The sequence below is a fragment of the Lepus europaeus genome, chromosome 5, assembly GCF_033115175.1.
Source record: "Lepus europaeus isolate LE1 chromosome 5, mLepTim1.pri, whole genome shotgun sequence".
Classification (NCBI taxonomy): domain Eukaryota; kingdom Metazoa; phylum Chordata; class Mammalia; order Lagomorpha; family Leporidae; genus Lepus; species Lepus europaeus.
This window is the reverse complement of record NC_084831.1, coordinates 119,623,005-119,640,534: the sequence shown is the minus strand read 5'-3', so window position 1 is coordinate 119,640,534 and position 17,530 is coordinate 119,623,005. Positions and strand designations below refer to the sequence as shown.

Below are 17,530 nucleotides of genomic sequence, written 5' to 3'. Positions count from 1 at the left end.
CAGGTCTGCCACATGAGTGCAGGAGGCCCAAGCACTTGGGCCATCTATCCACTACTTTCCCAGGTGCATTAGCAGGGAGCTGGATTGGAAGTGGAACAGCTGGGACTTGAGCTGATTATCATGGGATGCCAGCATTGCAAGCGGAGGCTTAACCCATTATTCCACAATGTCAGCCCTAGTTGTAGGCATTTTTTTTTTTTTTTGACAGGCAGAGTGGACAGTGAGAGAGAGAGAGAGACAGAGAGAAAGGTCTTCCTTTGCCGTTGGTTCACCCTCCAATGGCCGCCGCGGTAGCGCGCTGCGGCCGGCGCACCGCGCTGATCCGATGGCAGGAGCCAGGTGCTTCTCCTGGTCTCCCATGGGGTGCAGAGCCCAAACACTTGGGCCATCCTCCACTGCACTCCCTGGCCACAGCAGAGAGCTGGCCTGGAAGAGGGGCAACCGGGACAGGATCGGTGCCCCGACCGGGACTAGAACCCGGTGTGCCGGCGCCGCAAGGCGGAGGATTAGCCTGTTGAGCCACGGCGCCGGCCAGTTGTAGGCATTTTAAAAGCAAAAATTTTCTTCTTTGATATGTCCCTCAAACTTACCATTTGTCAATCTAAATGTAAAACTTTTGGTAAATTAATTTCTTGTGACCAGTCTTTTAAAATCAGAGGCAACTTAAGGTGTAGAAGTGCCTTGCTAGAATTCTTGTTGAATTCCCAGTTGGCAGAGAGCCAAACACTGCTAGGTCAGCAGGTTCATACCAGTTTCATATTAAAAAAGATAGGATCAAATTTCTTTAGGTTTCCTTACTGACCATCTTTCTTCCTCTAATGGTCTCTATTAGTCTTCCTCCTCATCTCATTTATTTGCTTTTAGGGTGAAGGTGGTTTTATTCAACAGATTAAATTTTACTTAATGGATTTAGAACTTTCGCCTGTCCGGTGAGTAGGGGGGTTACTTTTGGGGCTTTCACAGGTCTAACATATGTGCATTTATTTTTTCAAAGATTTAATTATTTGAAAGGCAGAGTGACAGAGAGAGAAGGAGAGACAGAGACAAAGGGAGATTTAAAAAAACAAAACGCTGGTTCACTCCCCAAATGGCTGCAACAGCCAAGTCTGGACTAGGCCAAAACCACAGCCAGAAGCTCCATCCTGGTCTTCCCCATGTGTTGAAGGGGCCCAAGTACTTGGGCTATCCTTTGCTGCCTTCCCAAACATATTAACAGGGGAACCCTGGATCAGAAGCAGAGCAGCTGAGACTGGAACTGACACTCTGTGGCATTGTAAACTGCAGGTTGATTTGCTGTGCCACAGTGTTGGCCCCCCCCCCCCCCCACTTACATTCTTTGGTTCTAATTTCAGGGCCTACTGTTCAGAGTAAAATGAAATAAGCCTAGTTTTCATAAACATTAAGAAATGGACTGATCCAAGGGTCTGAATTGTGTTCAAAGTTACCATTTTCTTTGAGATTAAGAGATTTGGAGATTGTTACGTTGATTTATTGTTAATGGTAGTGGTGTTTGTCTTGCTTTATTCATATTCAGGAAGTCTGTCAAAGCTTGTCTTCTGGGCTTATTAATATCAATTTTCTTAAATTCAAATCACTAAAATATTTCATTTTATTGACTGATCAAAAGATTTAGATATAATACTGATCTCTATCTTTCTTACTGCTTAACATTTTTGGAAATGAAAGAGCAAACAAAGTTTCCGTTGTCTTATGGTCACTAGAGATTGTTTTGTAGAGTTTGCCCAAATGAAGTGGGTTCTAAATTTTAAATGTTGGAAGTTCTGATATTTGGGATGAAATTTATTCCTAGAGTTTTCTTTTATTTCTGTTAGTTTAATAAGCATTTTTTTTTTTTTTTTTTGAGAGGCAGAGTGGATAGTGAGAGAGAGACAGAGAGAAAGGTCTTCCTTTTTGCCATTGGTTCACCCTCCAATGGCCGCTGCAGCCGGCGCATCTCACCCATCCTAAGCCAGGAGCCAGGTACTTATCCTGGTCTCCCATGGGGTGCAGGGCCCAAGCACTTGGGCCATCCTCCACTGCCTTCCTGGGCCGTAGCAGAGAGCTGGCCTGGAAGAGGGTCAACCGGGATAGAATCCGGTGCCCCAACTGGGACTAGAACCTGGTGTGCCGGCGCCGCAAGGCAGAGGATCAGCCTGGTAAGCCACGGCGCCAGCCTAATAAGCATCTTTTAACAAACTTTAATGAAAGGGAAAGAATTTCTGGTTCATTTACTTAAATTGATGGCACTTTAATTTCTTCAAATTTTTTTTATATAAGGCTAGGGGAGGCCAGTGCTATGGTACAGTAGTTTAATCCTCTGCCTGCAGCTCTGACATCCCATATGGATGCTGGTTCAAGTCCCAGCTGCTCTTCTTCCAATCCAGCTCTCTGCTATGGCCTGGGAAAGCAGTAGAAGATGGCCCAGGTCCTTGGGCCCCTGCACCCACATGGGAGACCTGGAAGAAGCTCCTGGCTCCTGACTTCGGATTGGCCCATACCAGCTGTTGTGGCCATTTGGGGAATGAACTTGTGGAAGGAAGACCTTTTTCTGTCTCTGTCTATCACTGTCTGTAACTCTACCTCTTAAATCAATAAATAAAATCTTTTAAAAAAATTTAAATAAGGCCGGAGCCGTGGCTCAACAGGCTAATCCTCTGCCTAGTGGCGCCGGCACACCGGGTTCTAGTCCCGGTTGGGGTGCCGGATTATGTCCCGGTTGCCACTCTTCCAGGCCAGCTCTCTGCTGTGGCCCAGGAGTGCAGTGGAGGATGGCCCAAGTGGTTGGGTCCTGCACCCCATGGGAGACCAGAAGCACCTGGCTCCTGCCTTCGGATCAGCGCGGTGCGCCGGCCGCAGCGGCCATTGGAGGGTAAACCAATGGCAAAAGGAAGACCCTTCTCTCTGCCTCTCTCACTAGCCACTCTGCCTGTCAAAAAAGCAAAAAAAAAAAAAAAAAAAAAAAATTTAAATAAAAAAATTAGGCTAGGGCCTCCCTTCAAACATTAGTTTGGAAAAAGATAAAGTATCAATTAAGAGAAGGTGCTAACTCCATCAGAGTAAATTCTGTGAAGGGAAGAATTTTAATTTGTTCACTGTTAGTAACTCTTGTACCCAGAGAAACGCTAGCTACATATGTGACTAATCTGTTTAGTGAGCAGAAAATAGAAAATTGAGGCGGGCATTGTGGAGCAGTCCATGTCCACTTGCAGCATGGTCATCCCATATCAAAGTGTTCACAATTCAGCTCCCTGCTGGTGCACCTGGGAAAGCAATGGAGGATGGCCTAAGTAGTGGGCCACTGGCATCCACATGGCATATCTTGATGGAGTTCTGAGCTCCTGGCTTTGGCGGCTTTGGCTTGCCCCAATATGTGGTAAGATTTTTTTAAAAAAATTGCAAGCTAGTGCAATATTTAAAAAATTTTAAAGTATCTGATGGTAAAAAATAAAAAAAATTTTTTTGAAATGCAGAAGAACAGAGAAAGAGTGGGAAAACTCCTGTTGGCTATTTTACTCCCCATATGCCAGCAACAGCTAGGGCTGGGCCAGGCGACAACCAGGAGGCAGGAACTCTACCCACTTCTCCCACATGATGGCAGAGACCCAGCTGTGTGAGCTATCATCTACTGCTTCTCAGGGTGCACATTAGCAGGAAGCTAGAATGGAGACTAGAGCTGGGACTTGAACCCAAGTACTCTGATATGGGATGTGGATATCCCAAGTGGTAGCCTAACTGCTATTCCAAGTGTCCATTAACATTTTTTTTTCTTTTAAGTGTTATTTGAGAGACAAAGTGAGTGAGAGCAAACTTTCACCTGCTGGTTCACTCCTCAAATGCCTGTGATGGCTAAACTGTGCCAGGCTGAAGCTGGGAACTGGGAACTCAACCCAAGTCTTTTGGGGTGGCAAAAACCCAATTATTAGAGTCATCACTGCTACCTCCAAGGGTCTGGATTAGCAAGAAGCTGGAGTCAGGAACCGGAGTCAGAAATCGAATTCAGGTACTCTTATAGGTGATGCAGGCATCTTAACTACTAGGCTGAGTGTCCACTCCCAATAGTTTTTTTTTTTTTTTCTTCTTTTACAGAGAGAGAGTTATAGACAGTGAGAGAGACAGAGAGAAAAGTTTTCCTTCCATTGGTTCACTCCCCTACTGGCCTCTAAGGCCAGCGCTGCGCTGATCCGAAGCCAGGAGCTGGGTACTTCCTCCTGGTCTCCCATGTGGGTGCAGGGACCCAAGCACTTGGGCCATCCTTCACTGCCGTCCTGGGCAACAGCAGAGAGCAGGACTGGAAGAGGTCTAGTACCTGGTGCGCCAACCCGGGGTGCCGGCACTGCAGGCAGAGGATTAGCCAAATGAGCCCCGGTGCCAGCCCTCAATAGGTTTGTTTTTTTTTTTTTTTTTTTTTTTTTTTAATTTTTTGACAGGCAGAGTGGACAGTGAGAGAGAGAGACAGAGAGAAAGGTCTTCCTTTTTGCCGTTGGTTCACCCTCCAATGGCCGCCGCGGTTGGCGCGCTATGGCCTGCGCACCGCGCTGATCCGAAGGCAGGAGCCAGGTGCTTCTCCTGGTCTCCCATGGGGTGCAGGGCCTAAGCACTTGGGCCATCTTCCACTGCACTCTCGGGCCACAGCAGAGAGCTGGCCTGGAAGAGGGGCAACCGGGACAGAATCCGGTGCCCAGACCAGGACTAGAACCCGGTATGCTGGCGCCGCAAGGCGGAGGATTAGCCTAGTGAGCCGCGGCGCCGGCCAATAGTTTTTAAATAGTTACACCTATACACATAAAGTAAAAATACTAAAAAAATTTGACAGTGATAATGATAAAAATCTATAGTTACCTTTGATGAAAAAAGGATAGAAATAGAATTGCAGTAGTTAAACAGCTTCAGTTTTATTTGTGATGTTTTCTTTCTATTTTTAAAGATTATTTGAAAGAGTTAGAAGGAGAGACAGAGAGAATGATCTTCCATCTGCTGATTCATTCCCCAGATGGCTGCAGCAGCCAGTATTGGGCCAGGCCAAAGCCAGGAACTGGGTGCTTCTCTGTGTTTCTCATGTGTGTGACAGGGACCCAAAAACCTGGGCCGTCTTCTGCTTTTCCCAGCGCGTTAGCAGGGAACTGGATTGGAAGTGGAGCAACTGGCATAGGAACTGATGCCCATATGGGATGCTGGAGTCACAGGTGGCAGCTCTACCCGCTACGGCACAGCACAGACCCTGGCAGCTGCTTAACCTACTGCACCACAACACCAGCTCCGTACAGTTGTGTGTGTGTGTGTTTTTTTTTTAAATATGTATTTATTTACTTATTTGAAAGACAGAATTACAGAGAGGCAGAGAGCGAGAGAGAACCTCCATCTGTTTGTTCACTCCCCAAATGGTTGCAGTGGTTGGGGCTGGGTCAGGCTGAAACCAGGAGCTTCATCTGGGTCTTCCATGTGGATACAGGGTTCCAAGGACTTTGGCCATCTTCCACTGCTTTCCCAGGTACATTAGTAGAGAACTGGATCAGACGTGAAGCAGCAGGGACCCCATTCTGCACCCATAATGAAATGCCGGCATCATAGGCTGAGGCTGTACCCGCTGTGCCAGTGCCCCCATACAGCTTTTTTTTTTTTAAGATTTATTTATTTATTTGAAAGGCAGAGTTACAGAGAGGCAGAGACAGAGACAGAGAGAGAGGTCTTCCATCTGCTGGTTCACTCCTCAGGTAGCCACAATGGCCAGAGCTGTTCCGATCTGAAATTAGGAGCCAGGAGCTTCTTCTGGGTCTCTTTCGTGGGTGCAGGGACCCAAAGACTTGGGCCATTTTCTGCTGCTTTCCCAGGCCATAGCAGAGAGCTAGATTGGAAGTGGAGCAGCCAGGACTCAAACTGGCACCCATGTGGGATGCTGCACTGCACGGCAGCTTCACCTGCTATGCCAGAGCGCTAGCTCCCCATACAGTTTTTTTTGTTTGTTTGTTTTTTTGACAGGCAGACTGGACAGTGAGAGAGAGAGACAGAGAGAGAGGTCTTCCTTTGCCGTTGGTTCACCCTCCAATGGCCGCTGCGGCCGGCGTGCTGTGGCCGGCGCACCGCGCTGATCCGAAGGCAGGAGCCAGGTGCTTCTCCTGGTCTCCCATGGGGTGCAGGGCCTAAGCACTTGGGCCATCTTCCACTGCACTCCCGGGCCACAGCAGAGAGCTGGCCTGGAAAAGGGGCAACCGGGACAGAATCCAGCGCCCCGACCGGGAGTAGAACCCTGTGTGCCGGCCCCGTAGGCAGAGGATTAGCCTATTGAGCCTCAGCGCCGGCTTCCATACAGTTTTAAATGGTTGAAAAAAAATCAAAAGATTATTTTGTGATATGTGAAAATTATATGAAATTCAGAGTTTAGTGTTCATAATTTTTTATGCTTTTTTAAAAAAGAGATTTATTTATTTGAAAGGCAGAGTTGGAGAGAGGTCTTCCATTCACCAATTCACTACCCAAATGGCCATAACAACCAAGCTGGGCTAGGCCAAAGACAGGTGCCTGGAGCTCTGTCCAGGTCTCTCATGTGATAGACTGGGTTCCAAGTACTTGTGCTGTCTTCTGCAGCCTTCCTGTGATCATTAGCAGGGAGTTCAATAGGAAGTGGAGTAGCCAGGACTTGAACTGGCACTCATATAGCATGCTGGCACTGCAGGCTGCTGCTTAATCTGCTCAACAAAGCTGGCCTTCATAAATTTTTTATTGGAAGCAGCCATACACATTTGTTTACATATTATCAATGATTGCTTTCATGCTGCTAGAATGTCAGAACCCTAACCATGACAAAGATGGTAAGGCCCTGAAGTCTAAAATATTTACTGTATGGGCTCTTTACAGAAAAAGCTTGCCAATCTGATATGGATGAATTCTGGTTTTAGATTAATGTTGCTGTAACTGGATAGTTGAGTTATTAGCGAGTATCTTAATATGTTGGAAATAGTTATTACCAGATTGTGCTTTTTTGGACACTTTATGTGTCAGTCACTTAGGGGCCAGCATTGTGGCGCAGCAGGTTAAAGCCCTGGCCAGCAGCGGCAGCATCCCATATCGGCACCAGTTCTAGTCTTGGCTACTCCACTTCTGATCCAGCTCTTTGCTAATGTGCTTGGGAAAGCAGTGAAGGATGGCCCAAGTGCTTAGGCCCCTGCACCCCGACATGGGAGACTTGAAAGAAGCTCCTGGCTCCTGGCTTTGGATTGGCTCAGCTCTGGCCATTGTGACCATTTGAGGAGTGAACCAGCAGATGGAAGACCTACCTCTCTCTCTGTCTCTACCTCTCTGTAACTCTGTCAAATAAATTAAAAAATCTAAAATAAATAAGTACTTTTTTTAATTGATCACTTAGGTAATTGACATTTAGCCAAGTTTCAAAATGGTTACCCAGTAGTGGTCTGGTCTTTTGTTACTAAAGTTTCTGATTGTAAATTTACCTTTGACAATTGTGATTTGACAGGTTTGCGTGTGTGTGTGTGTTAAAGATTTATTTGTTTATTTACTTGAAAGAGTTACAGAGAGGCAGAGAAAAAGAGAGAGAGGTGTTCCATCCGCTGGTTCACATCCCCACATGTGAAGGTCGGAGCTGCACTGATCCAAAGCCAAGAACCAGGAACTTCTCCGGGTCTCCCATGAGGGTACAGGGGCACAAGGACTTGGGTCTTCTTCTACTGCTTTCTCAAGCCATAGCAGAGAGCTGGATTGGAAGTGGAGCAGCCGGGACTCAAACCAGCGCCCACATGGGATGCTAGCACTGCAGGCGGCAGGTTTACTTGATAGCCACAGCACCAGCCCCTTGGTTTTTTTGTTTTGTTTTGTTTTTAAGGTTTATTTACTGATTTGAAAGAGTTACACACAGAGAGGGAGAGACAGAGAGATCTTCCATACTGGTTCACTCTCCAAATGTCTGCAGCAGCCAGGGTTGTACCAGGTCTAAACCAAGTGCAAGGAGCTTCCACATCTCCCATGTAGGGGCAGGAGCCCAAGGACTTAAGCCATCCTCTGCTGCTTTCCCAGGTGCATTATCAAGTCCCAGGAGCCAGGACTTGAACCAGCACTGCAGGCTGGGATGCCAGCGCTTTAGGCTAGGGCTTTAACCCTCTGTGCCACAATGCCAGCCCCTAAAGTTTGATATTTAAAACAAAAAATTGATTTATTTTTATATATTTGAAAGGCAGAATGAGACAGACACACACACACACACAGATTTTATTCACTGGTGCATTCCTCAGATCCCACAATAGCTGGGACTGGGTTAACTCGGAGTCAGGTACCTAGAAGTCCATCCAGGTCTCCATGTGGATGGCAGGGACTCAAGTACTTGAGTCATCATTCTGGGATGTATATTAGCAAGAAGTTAGATCAGAACCAGAGTAGTGGAGCCTGGACTTGAACCAAACACTCTGATAAGAGATGCAGGCGTCTCAGGCAGTGGGTTAACTCTGTGTGCCACAATGCCTGCTTCCAGAGCTGTGTGATTTGAAATTGATGTTTTGATAGTTTATTATTTCTTATTTCTAATAATTTTCAACAAATGCAGTGATTGTTTAGAGGAATATCATGTTTATTTTTAAAGAATTGTTTATTTGAATGTCAGAGTGACAGAGACACAGAGAGAGGTCTTTCCTCAGGTGCATGAGCAGGAAGCTGGATTGGAAACACATGGAATGCAGGTGTCCTAGTCACTGGGACAGAACACTCTCCTCTATAATACTTAAACAGAACAAACAGATAGTTGCTGAGTAAAGGCATGTTTTTGCGTAATCTTGTCTTTTAAATTTTAAAATGTGTTTAACTTCGGCCAAGTGTTTACCTTTGGGAACTCATGGTAGGAATGGTGATTTAAATCTCATATAGTATAGTTAATATTTTTCAAAGGTGAATTCTGGATTCTAGGAGAAATTTTTCTTAAGCAACAACTTCCAGTTCAGAGCAACATAATGTAGTTTTGACTATATGTAGAAAGATATTGACTGACTTAGCCATCAGTTATTTCCTGTGAAACACTCTGCTTTCCTAGCACCCCTTTGGGTCTGATACTTAACACCAAAAGCCAGGTAATCCTATTTTTATTTGAGATAACTTGTGTTTTGTTCACATTCACCTCAGGTTGCATAAGATCATAGTGCTCTATTAGAAGAAATGGAGAAGGCAAAATCAAATGATTTGAATCCTTTACCATCTTCTTTAAGACAGTATTGTGGGCTTGGTGTTGTGGCACATTGATTATTGTGCCTGCGATGCTGGCATTTCAAATGAGTGCTGGTTTGAATCCTGGCTGCTCCACTTCAGATCCAGCTCTCTGCTGATGTGACTGGGAAAGCAGTGGAAGATGGCCTAGATGCTTGGGTTTCTGCAAGGCACATGGGAGACCTGAATGGAGTTCCATTCTTTTGTCTCACTTTTGGTCCAGCCATGGCTGTTATATCCATTTGGGGGAGTGAACCAGTTCTTGCTCTCACTTTGCCTTTCGAAGAAAGAAAGAAAGAAATCTTAAAAAAAAAAAAAAGATATTAAAAACCATATTAGTTTTTAGAGCCATAGCCGTGGTATTGTAAAAATTAACTGAAAGTATTTGTTTAATCAATTTCTCCTTTTAAAAGTTCTTCAGAAAGGGATCTTAGGTCCAGGGTTGTGACAGGATGAATGAAGCTGCTGCTTGCAATGCCAACATCCTATATCCAGGTCTGGGAATCTGGGCTGCTCCACTTCTGATCCAGCTTCCTGCTAATATGCAGAAGATGGACCAAATAATTGGGAACCTGCCATCCACATGGAAGACCAGGATAGAGTTCTTAGTTCCTGGCTTCAGCCTGGCCCAGCCCTGGCTGTCGCAGTGGCCATTTGAGGGAGTGAAATAGCAGATGGATGATCTCTCTCTGTTGTTCTGCCGTTCAAATGAACAAATAACTTTTTAAAGAGATCTTAATAAAATTGCCTTACATATAAAAAAATTAAGGTAAAATATCTTTGGGGCTGGTGTTTGCAGTGGTTAAACTGCTGGTTGTGATGCTTACATACCATATTAGAGTGCCAAGGTTTGAGTCCCAGTTTCATCTCAATTCCAGCTTCCTGCTCATATAATCCCTGGGAGGTGACAGGTGTTGGCTCAAGTAATTGAATCCCTGCCATCCATGTGGGAGATCTGCATTCAGTTACTGGCTCTCTGCTTCAGCCTAGCTTTGGTTATTGTGGGCATTTGTTGAGTGAGAGCGGAGGAACTCTCTCTCTCTCTGCCTCTTGAATAAATAAGAATTAAAAAGTACATATTCTGGAGCTGGTGCTTTGGCATAGTAGGTTAAGCATTCGCCTGTGGCGCTGGCATTCTGTGTGGGTGCTGGTTCAAGTCCTGGCTGCTCCTCTTCCAATCCAGCTCTCTGCTGTGGCCTGGGAAAGCAGTAGAAGATGGCCCAAGTGCTTGGGCCCCTGTACCCGCATGGGAGACCCGGAGGACGTTCCTGGCTCCTGGCTTTGTATCAGTTCAGCTCTGGCCATTGCAGCCATTTGGAGAGTGAACCAGTGGATAGAAGACCTTTCTGTCTCTCCCTCTCTTTCTCTGTGTCACTCTAGCTCTCAAATAAAAATTTTTTTAAAATAGTATGTAATCTGATGGTACTTTTCTCTAAGAAATTTATGGTTGTATAAATAGAGTATATAGGGCCCCTGCCTTGTAGCAAAGTGGATTAAGTCATCACCTGCAATGCCGGCATCCCATGTGCCAGTTCACGTCCTGGCTGCCCCACTTATGATCCAACTCTCTGATACTGGCCTGGGAAAGCAGCAGAGGATGGCCCAAGTACTTAGGCCTCTACTATTCACGTGGGAGACCTGGAAGAAGCTCCTGGCTTCAGCCCAGCCCAGCCCAAGCTGTTGGGACCATTTCAGGGAGTGAACCAGCAGGTGATGAAAGACCCTCCCTCTCTCTGTAGCTCAGCTTTTCAAATAAATTAAAAATAATAATAAAATAAAAAATAAGTAGAATATACTATGATCCTTTTTTTTTTTTAAGGTTTATTTATTGGGGTTAGAACTGTGGCATAGTGAGTTAAGTCACTGCCTGCAGTGCTGGCATCCTGTATGGGTGCTGGTTCGAATCTTAGCTGCTATTCCTCCTCTTCCTCCTCTTCTTCTTCTTCTTCCTCTTCCCCTTTTTCCCCTTCTTCCCTTCCTCCTCCTCTTTTTTTTTTTTTTTTAAGAAAGATTTATTTATTTTATTTGAAAGAGTTAAACAGAGAAGAAGGAGAGGCAGAGAGAGAGAGGTCTTCCATCCTCTGGTTCACTCCCCAATTGGCTGCAATGGCTGGGGAGCTGTGCCGATCTGTAGCTAGGAGCCAGGAGCTTCCTCTGGGTCTTCCCATGTGGGCCCTGCTCCAGTTTCGATCCAGCTTCCTGCTAATGTACCTGGGAAAGCGGCAGAAGATGGCCCAAGTGCTTGCCCTCTGCACCCACAAGGAAGATCTGGAAGAAGCTCCTGGCTCCTGGCTTCAGCCTGGCCCAGCCCTGGCTGTTGCAGTCATTTGGGGGAATGAACCAGTGGATAGAAGACCTCTCTGTCTCCATCTCCCTTCCCCCCACCCAACTTTACCTTTCAGATAAATAAAATAATAAATAATTTCTTAAAAACATTTATTTATTTGAAAGAGTTTGAGATAGAGATAGATCTTCTGTCAGTTGATTTACTCCCCAAAGGGCCACAAGGGCTAGTCCTGGTCTGGGGGAAAGACCAGGTGCCAGGAGCTTCTTCCAGATTCCCATGTTGGTGCAGGTGTCTAAGTACCTGGGCTATCTCTGCTGCTTTCCCAGGCATGTGAGCAGGAGGCTGGATCAGAAGTTTAGCACCCGAGAAAAATCTGGTTCCCATGTGGGATGTCAGCATTGCAGGCGGTGGCTTAACCTGCTACCCCACACTGCTGGCCCCACTAGGATCTTATAAACTCCTCAGTCATTAATATTTCACTCAATATTGAGAGTTACTTTCTTTGCCCTGACAATTTTCCCATCTGGTCTTAAAAGCCCCCAAGCAATTATGTTTTTTATGGTTCTCCTATTTTCCATTTGTTTTGCCTTATCCACTGTATCTACACTTATTGTAGTGGAGAATTCAGTTCTTTTTAGAGTGTTGTTTTTGATTGGAGATAGACAGATGCCTCAATATTAAGAGCTAATATCTCATGCCTGAATTCATGCGGGTTTCTTTACTGCAACTTAGATCTTTCCTTGTTAGATTTTTGAAGAGCTTTTCTTATTTCCAAAGTCAGGAATAAGAAAGTCTCAATGAACACGATGGTTGATTGCACCTTACCTCAGATGTGATTATCAAGTTTAAAAAGGAACAGATTACTGGAGTGAAATGGTCACGGAAACTACCTGAATGAATGCTGCTATCTTAAATTCAAGGGGTGAATCTTGGGGTCATCGAGGAATGTTTAGTAACTTGTCTCCATGTCACTCTGATTCCTCAGTTCTGTACCTCTTGTACCTGATTTCCATCTGTTGAGGCAAGGAAATATTGCGAGTCTTTTGCCTGTCAGTTTTTATAAACTTTTTTTTTTAACTGAGGTATAATACAGAAGTACTTTTAGAAGTTCATGGAGGTCCAACACTGTGGCGCAGCAGATATAGCTGCCACCTGCAGTGCCACTATCTCATATGGGATGACCCAGATTGAGTTCCAAACTGGAGGGAGTAGTGCTTTTGGCATCTAGTGTATAGAGATCAGAGATCCTGGTAAAAAACATCCTACACTCCATAGGACCGCTCTCACAATAAAGAATTATGTGGCCCAACATGCTAATAGTGCTGAGATGGAGAAACCTTGGCCTGTTAGCTAGGGACTATTGAAGTGATATGGCAATAAATGATATATTAAATTGTTGAAAATCCAATCTGCTTTTGAAACTTTTTTTGGGACACCATCATCAGAAATCAGTGTATATATGAGTAAGGTAATGTGGCACATTGGGGTAAAGTACTGCTACCCACGTCCCATATTGGAGTATCTAGGTTGAGTCCCGACTGCTCTTCCATCTCTGTCAGCTTCCTGCTAATGCATGGGAAAAGCAGTGTATGATGGCCCTAGTGCTTGGGTCCCCATCACCCATGCTGGAGACTTAGATGGAGTTCCTGGCTTCTGGCTTTGGCCTGGCCCAGCCCTGGCTGCTGTGGGTATTGGGAAGTGAACTAGGAGTTGGAATATCTCTCTGGTTCTGTCATTACCTCTCATTACCTTTCTCTCTCTCTGTCACTGTACCTTTGAAATAAATCTTTTAAAAAATTAATCTGCAGGGAGCTCTCAGTAAATTTTTTTAATGCAAAGATGTTTTATTTATTTAAAAATTTATTTATTTGAATGAGTTATAGAGGAGGGGAGGGAGAGAGAGAGAGGTCTTTATCTGCAGGTTTACCCCCCAAATGGATGCAACAGCTAGAGCTGGGCTGATCTGATCAGAAGCCAGGAGCCAGAAGCTTCTCCTGTGTCTCCCACATGGGTGCAGGGGTCCAAGTGCTTGGGCTGTCCTCTGCTGCTTTCCCAGGTGCATTAGAAGGGAGCTGGATTGGAAGAGTGGAGCAGCCAGGACTCAAACCGGCGCCTATATGGGATGCTGACACTGCAGGCTGGGTCTTTTTTTTTTTTTTTGGACAGGCAGCGTTAGAGAGAGAGACAAAAAGGTCTTCCTTTTCCATTGGTTCACCCCCCAAATGGCCACTATGGCTGGTGCGCTGTGGCTGGTGCACTGTGCTGATCCAAAGCCAGGAGCCAGGTGCCTCTTCCTGGTCTCCCATGCGGGTGCAGGGCCCAAGCACTTGGGCCATCCTCCACTGCCTTCCTGGGCCACAGCAGAGAGCTGGACTGGAAGAGGAGCAACCGGGACACAACCGGCGCCCCAACCAGGACTAGAACCTGCGGTGCCGGCCTACAGGCCAGGTCTTCAACCCACTGTGCCACAGCCCCAGGGTAAATTTCCTTCTTTCTTTCTTTCTTCTTTTTTTTTTTTTTGACAGGTAGAGTTAGAGAGACAAAGGTCTTCCCTCTGTTGGTTCACCCCCAAATGGCTGCTGTGGCCGGCGCTGCACCGATCTGAAGCCAGGAGCCAGGTGCTTCCTCCTGGTCTCCCATGCAGGTGCAGGGGCCCAAGCACTTGGGCCATCCTTCACTGTCCTCCCGGGCCACAGCAGAGAGCAGGACTGGAAGAGAAACAACCAGGACTAGAACCCGGCGCCTATATGGGATGCCAGTGCCACAGGTGGAGGATTAACCAAGTGAGCCAGGGCGCCAGCCCTGGGTAAATTTCTTAAGATGAGTTTGGAGTTAGGGTTGTGGTACAGCTGGTTGAGCTGTCTCCTGTGATATTGGTATCCCATATGAGCACTGGTTTGAATCCTGGCTGTTCTACTTCCAATCCAGTTCCCTGCTGATGCTCCTGGGAAAGCAGTAGAAGATGGCCCGAGTGCTCGGGTCCCTGATGCCCATGTGGGAGACCCGTGTGGAGTTCTGGGCTCCTGAGTTTGGATTGGATCAGCCCTCCTCTGTCTCTGTCTCTTCCTGTTTCTTTGTAATTCTTCCTTTCAAACAAATAAATAACTTTAAAAAAAAAAAGAGAGATGAGTATCTACTGCCTGCTAAAGTGATAAACTTTGTGCCAGTGATAGAAGTACAACCGTGGCCAGCATGTCTGTAATTCTACTTCTCAAATAAATAAATTTAAAAAATAATAATTTATTTGCTTGTTTGAAAGGCAGAATAACAGAGAGAAGGAGAGACGGAGAGCTTTCATTTGCTTGTTTATTCCCCAAATGGCCAAAATTACCAAATGGGCCAGACCAAAGTCAGGAGCCAGGAACTCCATCTGGGTCTCCCAGGCAGGCGGTAGGGGTCCAAGTTCTTGGGCCGTCATCAGCTGCTTTACCAGGAACATTAGCAGAGAGCTGGATTGGAGTGGGGTAGCTATTACTCAGACCAGTACTCCAATATGGAATGCCAGCTGCCACATGACAGTGTTGGCCCCTATTATTTTGCATTGTTTGTGACTTTGGAGAGGATAAAGATAAGGAGGACAACTGTCACAATGGGACTGAAAGATGAAAAGCTTAATGTAAAATGCAAGTTTTAAGAGACTACTGTGACTACTGGTTGGTAATAGAGAATTAGAGGGGCTGGCGCTGTAGCGTAGTGGGTTAATGCCCTGGCCTGAAGCGCCAGCATCCCATATGGGCGCCGGTTTCTAGTCTCAGTTGCTCCTCTTCCAGTCCAGCTCTCTGCTGTGGCCTGGGAAGGCAGTGGAGGATGGCCCAAGTGCTTGGGCCCCTGCACCCACATGGGAGACCAGGAGGAAGCACCTGGCTCTTGTCTTTGGATTGACCCAGCGCCGGCCACAGCGGCCATTTAGGGGGTGAACCAACTGAAGGAAGACCTTTCTCTCTGTCTCTCTCACTCTCTAACTCTGCTTGTCAAATAATAATAATAAAAAAAAGAACTTGGTGCCCTCATAAAGGTCAAAGGAAGGTACAAATAGAGAATGAAAATAATCAGTCGGCAATCAAGTATTAAGAAATGAGCTATTTGTATACTTCATTACTGGGAATCAGGTGCCTGCTGCTGATACAATGATGAGAATAAATTAGGAATTTAGGGCAGTCCTAGTTAGATACCTTATGAACCCCAGTAGGGTTGCTTTGCCTTTTGGGAGAGATGAATTATAATTTTGTAGGCATTAAATACTAATTTAATGCTTTGGATTATTTTCATGTTTCTTAGAGGTATAAAATGGAATTCTCAATGTTCTTGGAAATATAAATCACCCTTATAGAAAACATCTTGTGCCCCATGAAATGTTAGGTAATGCAGTATACCTCCTGTATTCCCATGTAGTGATTGTGTCATTGACAGTAGAGCAGGACAGTCATTTTTTATAGTTATTTGCAGTACTTGAGTCAGTAGATGTTTTCATGGCCTCTACAGCAATTTTGTTTCCTATGAGCTCCGAATGAATGAACACATGAAGGAGTATTATTTTGAGAAAAACACTGTGCATTTAAGTATTACCTCAAGACTGAGAGTCTCTTTCCTGTTTCCTCTTTAAGACCTAGTCCATATTGTGCATTGCAAGGTTATTTATATTTGATTTTAACCATTTTTAATAAATACATCATCCCAGTTAGTGGCATACTTACCAGTCACTAATTTGTAACTCCCAAATAATTGCATGCTGGTGTTTTGGTCAGGTTATGTTGTTTCAGAATTATTATTATAACAACAAGTTAGATCACAGACCCATAAAACCTCACTCATATGGTCAAGTTATAATTTTTTTTTTAAAGATTTATTTTATTTGAAAGGGAAAGTTACAGAGAGAGATCGATCTTCCATCCACTGGTTCACTCCCCAGATGACTGTAGCAGCCAGGGCTGTGCCAGGCCTAAGCCAGGAACAAAGAACTTTTTCCAAGTCTCCCATGTGGGTGCAAGGGTCCAAGGACTTGGACCATCCTCTGCTGCTTTCCCGGGCACATTAGCAGAGAGCTAGATTGGAAGTGCAGCAGTCTGGACTCGAACCAGCACTCATATGGGATGCAGCACTGCAGGTGGCAGCTTAACTGGTTACACCACAGCGTTGATGTCCAATGGAGGATCTTTGTCTCTTCCCTCTCTGCCACTCTACCTTTCAAACACATACATACATATTTTAAAAGAATTACATTAGGGGCTAGTAGGTTAAGCTGCCACCTGTGACATCAGCATCACATATGAGAAAACTGACTGTTCCACTTCTGATCCAGCTCCCTGCTAATGTACTTGGGAAAGCAACAGGAGATGGCCCCAAGTACTTGTGCTGCTGCCAATCCATGTGGGAGACCTGGATGGAGTTCCAGGCTCCAGTTACAACCAGTGGATGGAAGATCTCACTCTCTGTGTCTCTCTGTGTAACTCTGCCTTTCAAATAAATGAATAAACCTTAAAAAAAAAAAAAAGAAAAGGAAAAAGGAAAACGGACAGGGGTAGGTGTTTGCTGCAACAGTTGCTTGAGATGGCTGCATCCCATGTTAGAATGTGTGATTTCTGGCTCCTTCAAATCCAGCTTCCTGGGGGGGGCGCTGTGGTGCAGTGGGTTAATGTCCTGGCCTGAAGTGCTGGCATCCCATATGGGCGCCGGTTCACATCCTGGCTGCTCCACTTCCTATCCAGCTCTCTGCTATGGCCTTGCATAGCAGTGGAGGATGCCCCAAGTCCTTGGGCCCCTGCACCAGTGTGGGAGACTCGGAAGAAGTTCCTGGCTCCTGGCTTTGGATCGTTGCAGCTCCGGCTGTTGCAGCCAATTGGGGAGTGAACCATCAGATGGAAGACCCCTCTCACGGGCACGCACTTTCTTTCTCTGCCTCTCCTTCTCTGTGAAACTCTGCCTTTCAAGTAAATAAATAAATCTTAAAAAAAAAAAAAAAATCCAGCTTCCTGTTGATGTACATTCTAGGAGGCAGCAGATAATGGCTTTGGTATTCGGATTCCTGCCACTTATATGGGAGACTCT

At 45.6% G+C, this 17,530-nt stretch overlaps 1 protein-coding gene across 4 annotated transcripts in view; it reads left to right on the top strand.

The window, feature by feature from the left end:
- The window catches only part of GATAD2B (GATA zinc finger domain containing 2B), a 104,454-nt gene that overhangs the window by 23,679 nt on the left and 63,245 nt on the right, over window positions 1-17,530 (top strand). Inside the window, exon 1 of one of the 4 annotated variants that reach the window (XM_062192293.1) lies at window positions 911-929. The exons of the other annotated variants lie outside the window; for them this stretch is intronic. The gene's annotated coding sequence lies outside the window, so the exon portion shown is untranslated. Of the gene's footprint in view, window positions 1-910; window positions 930-17,530 lie in introns of those variants that run through there. 4 annotated transcript variants of the gene reach the window in all.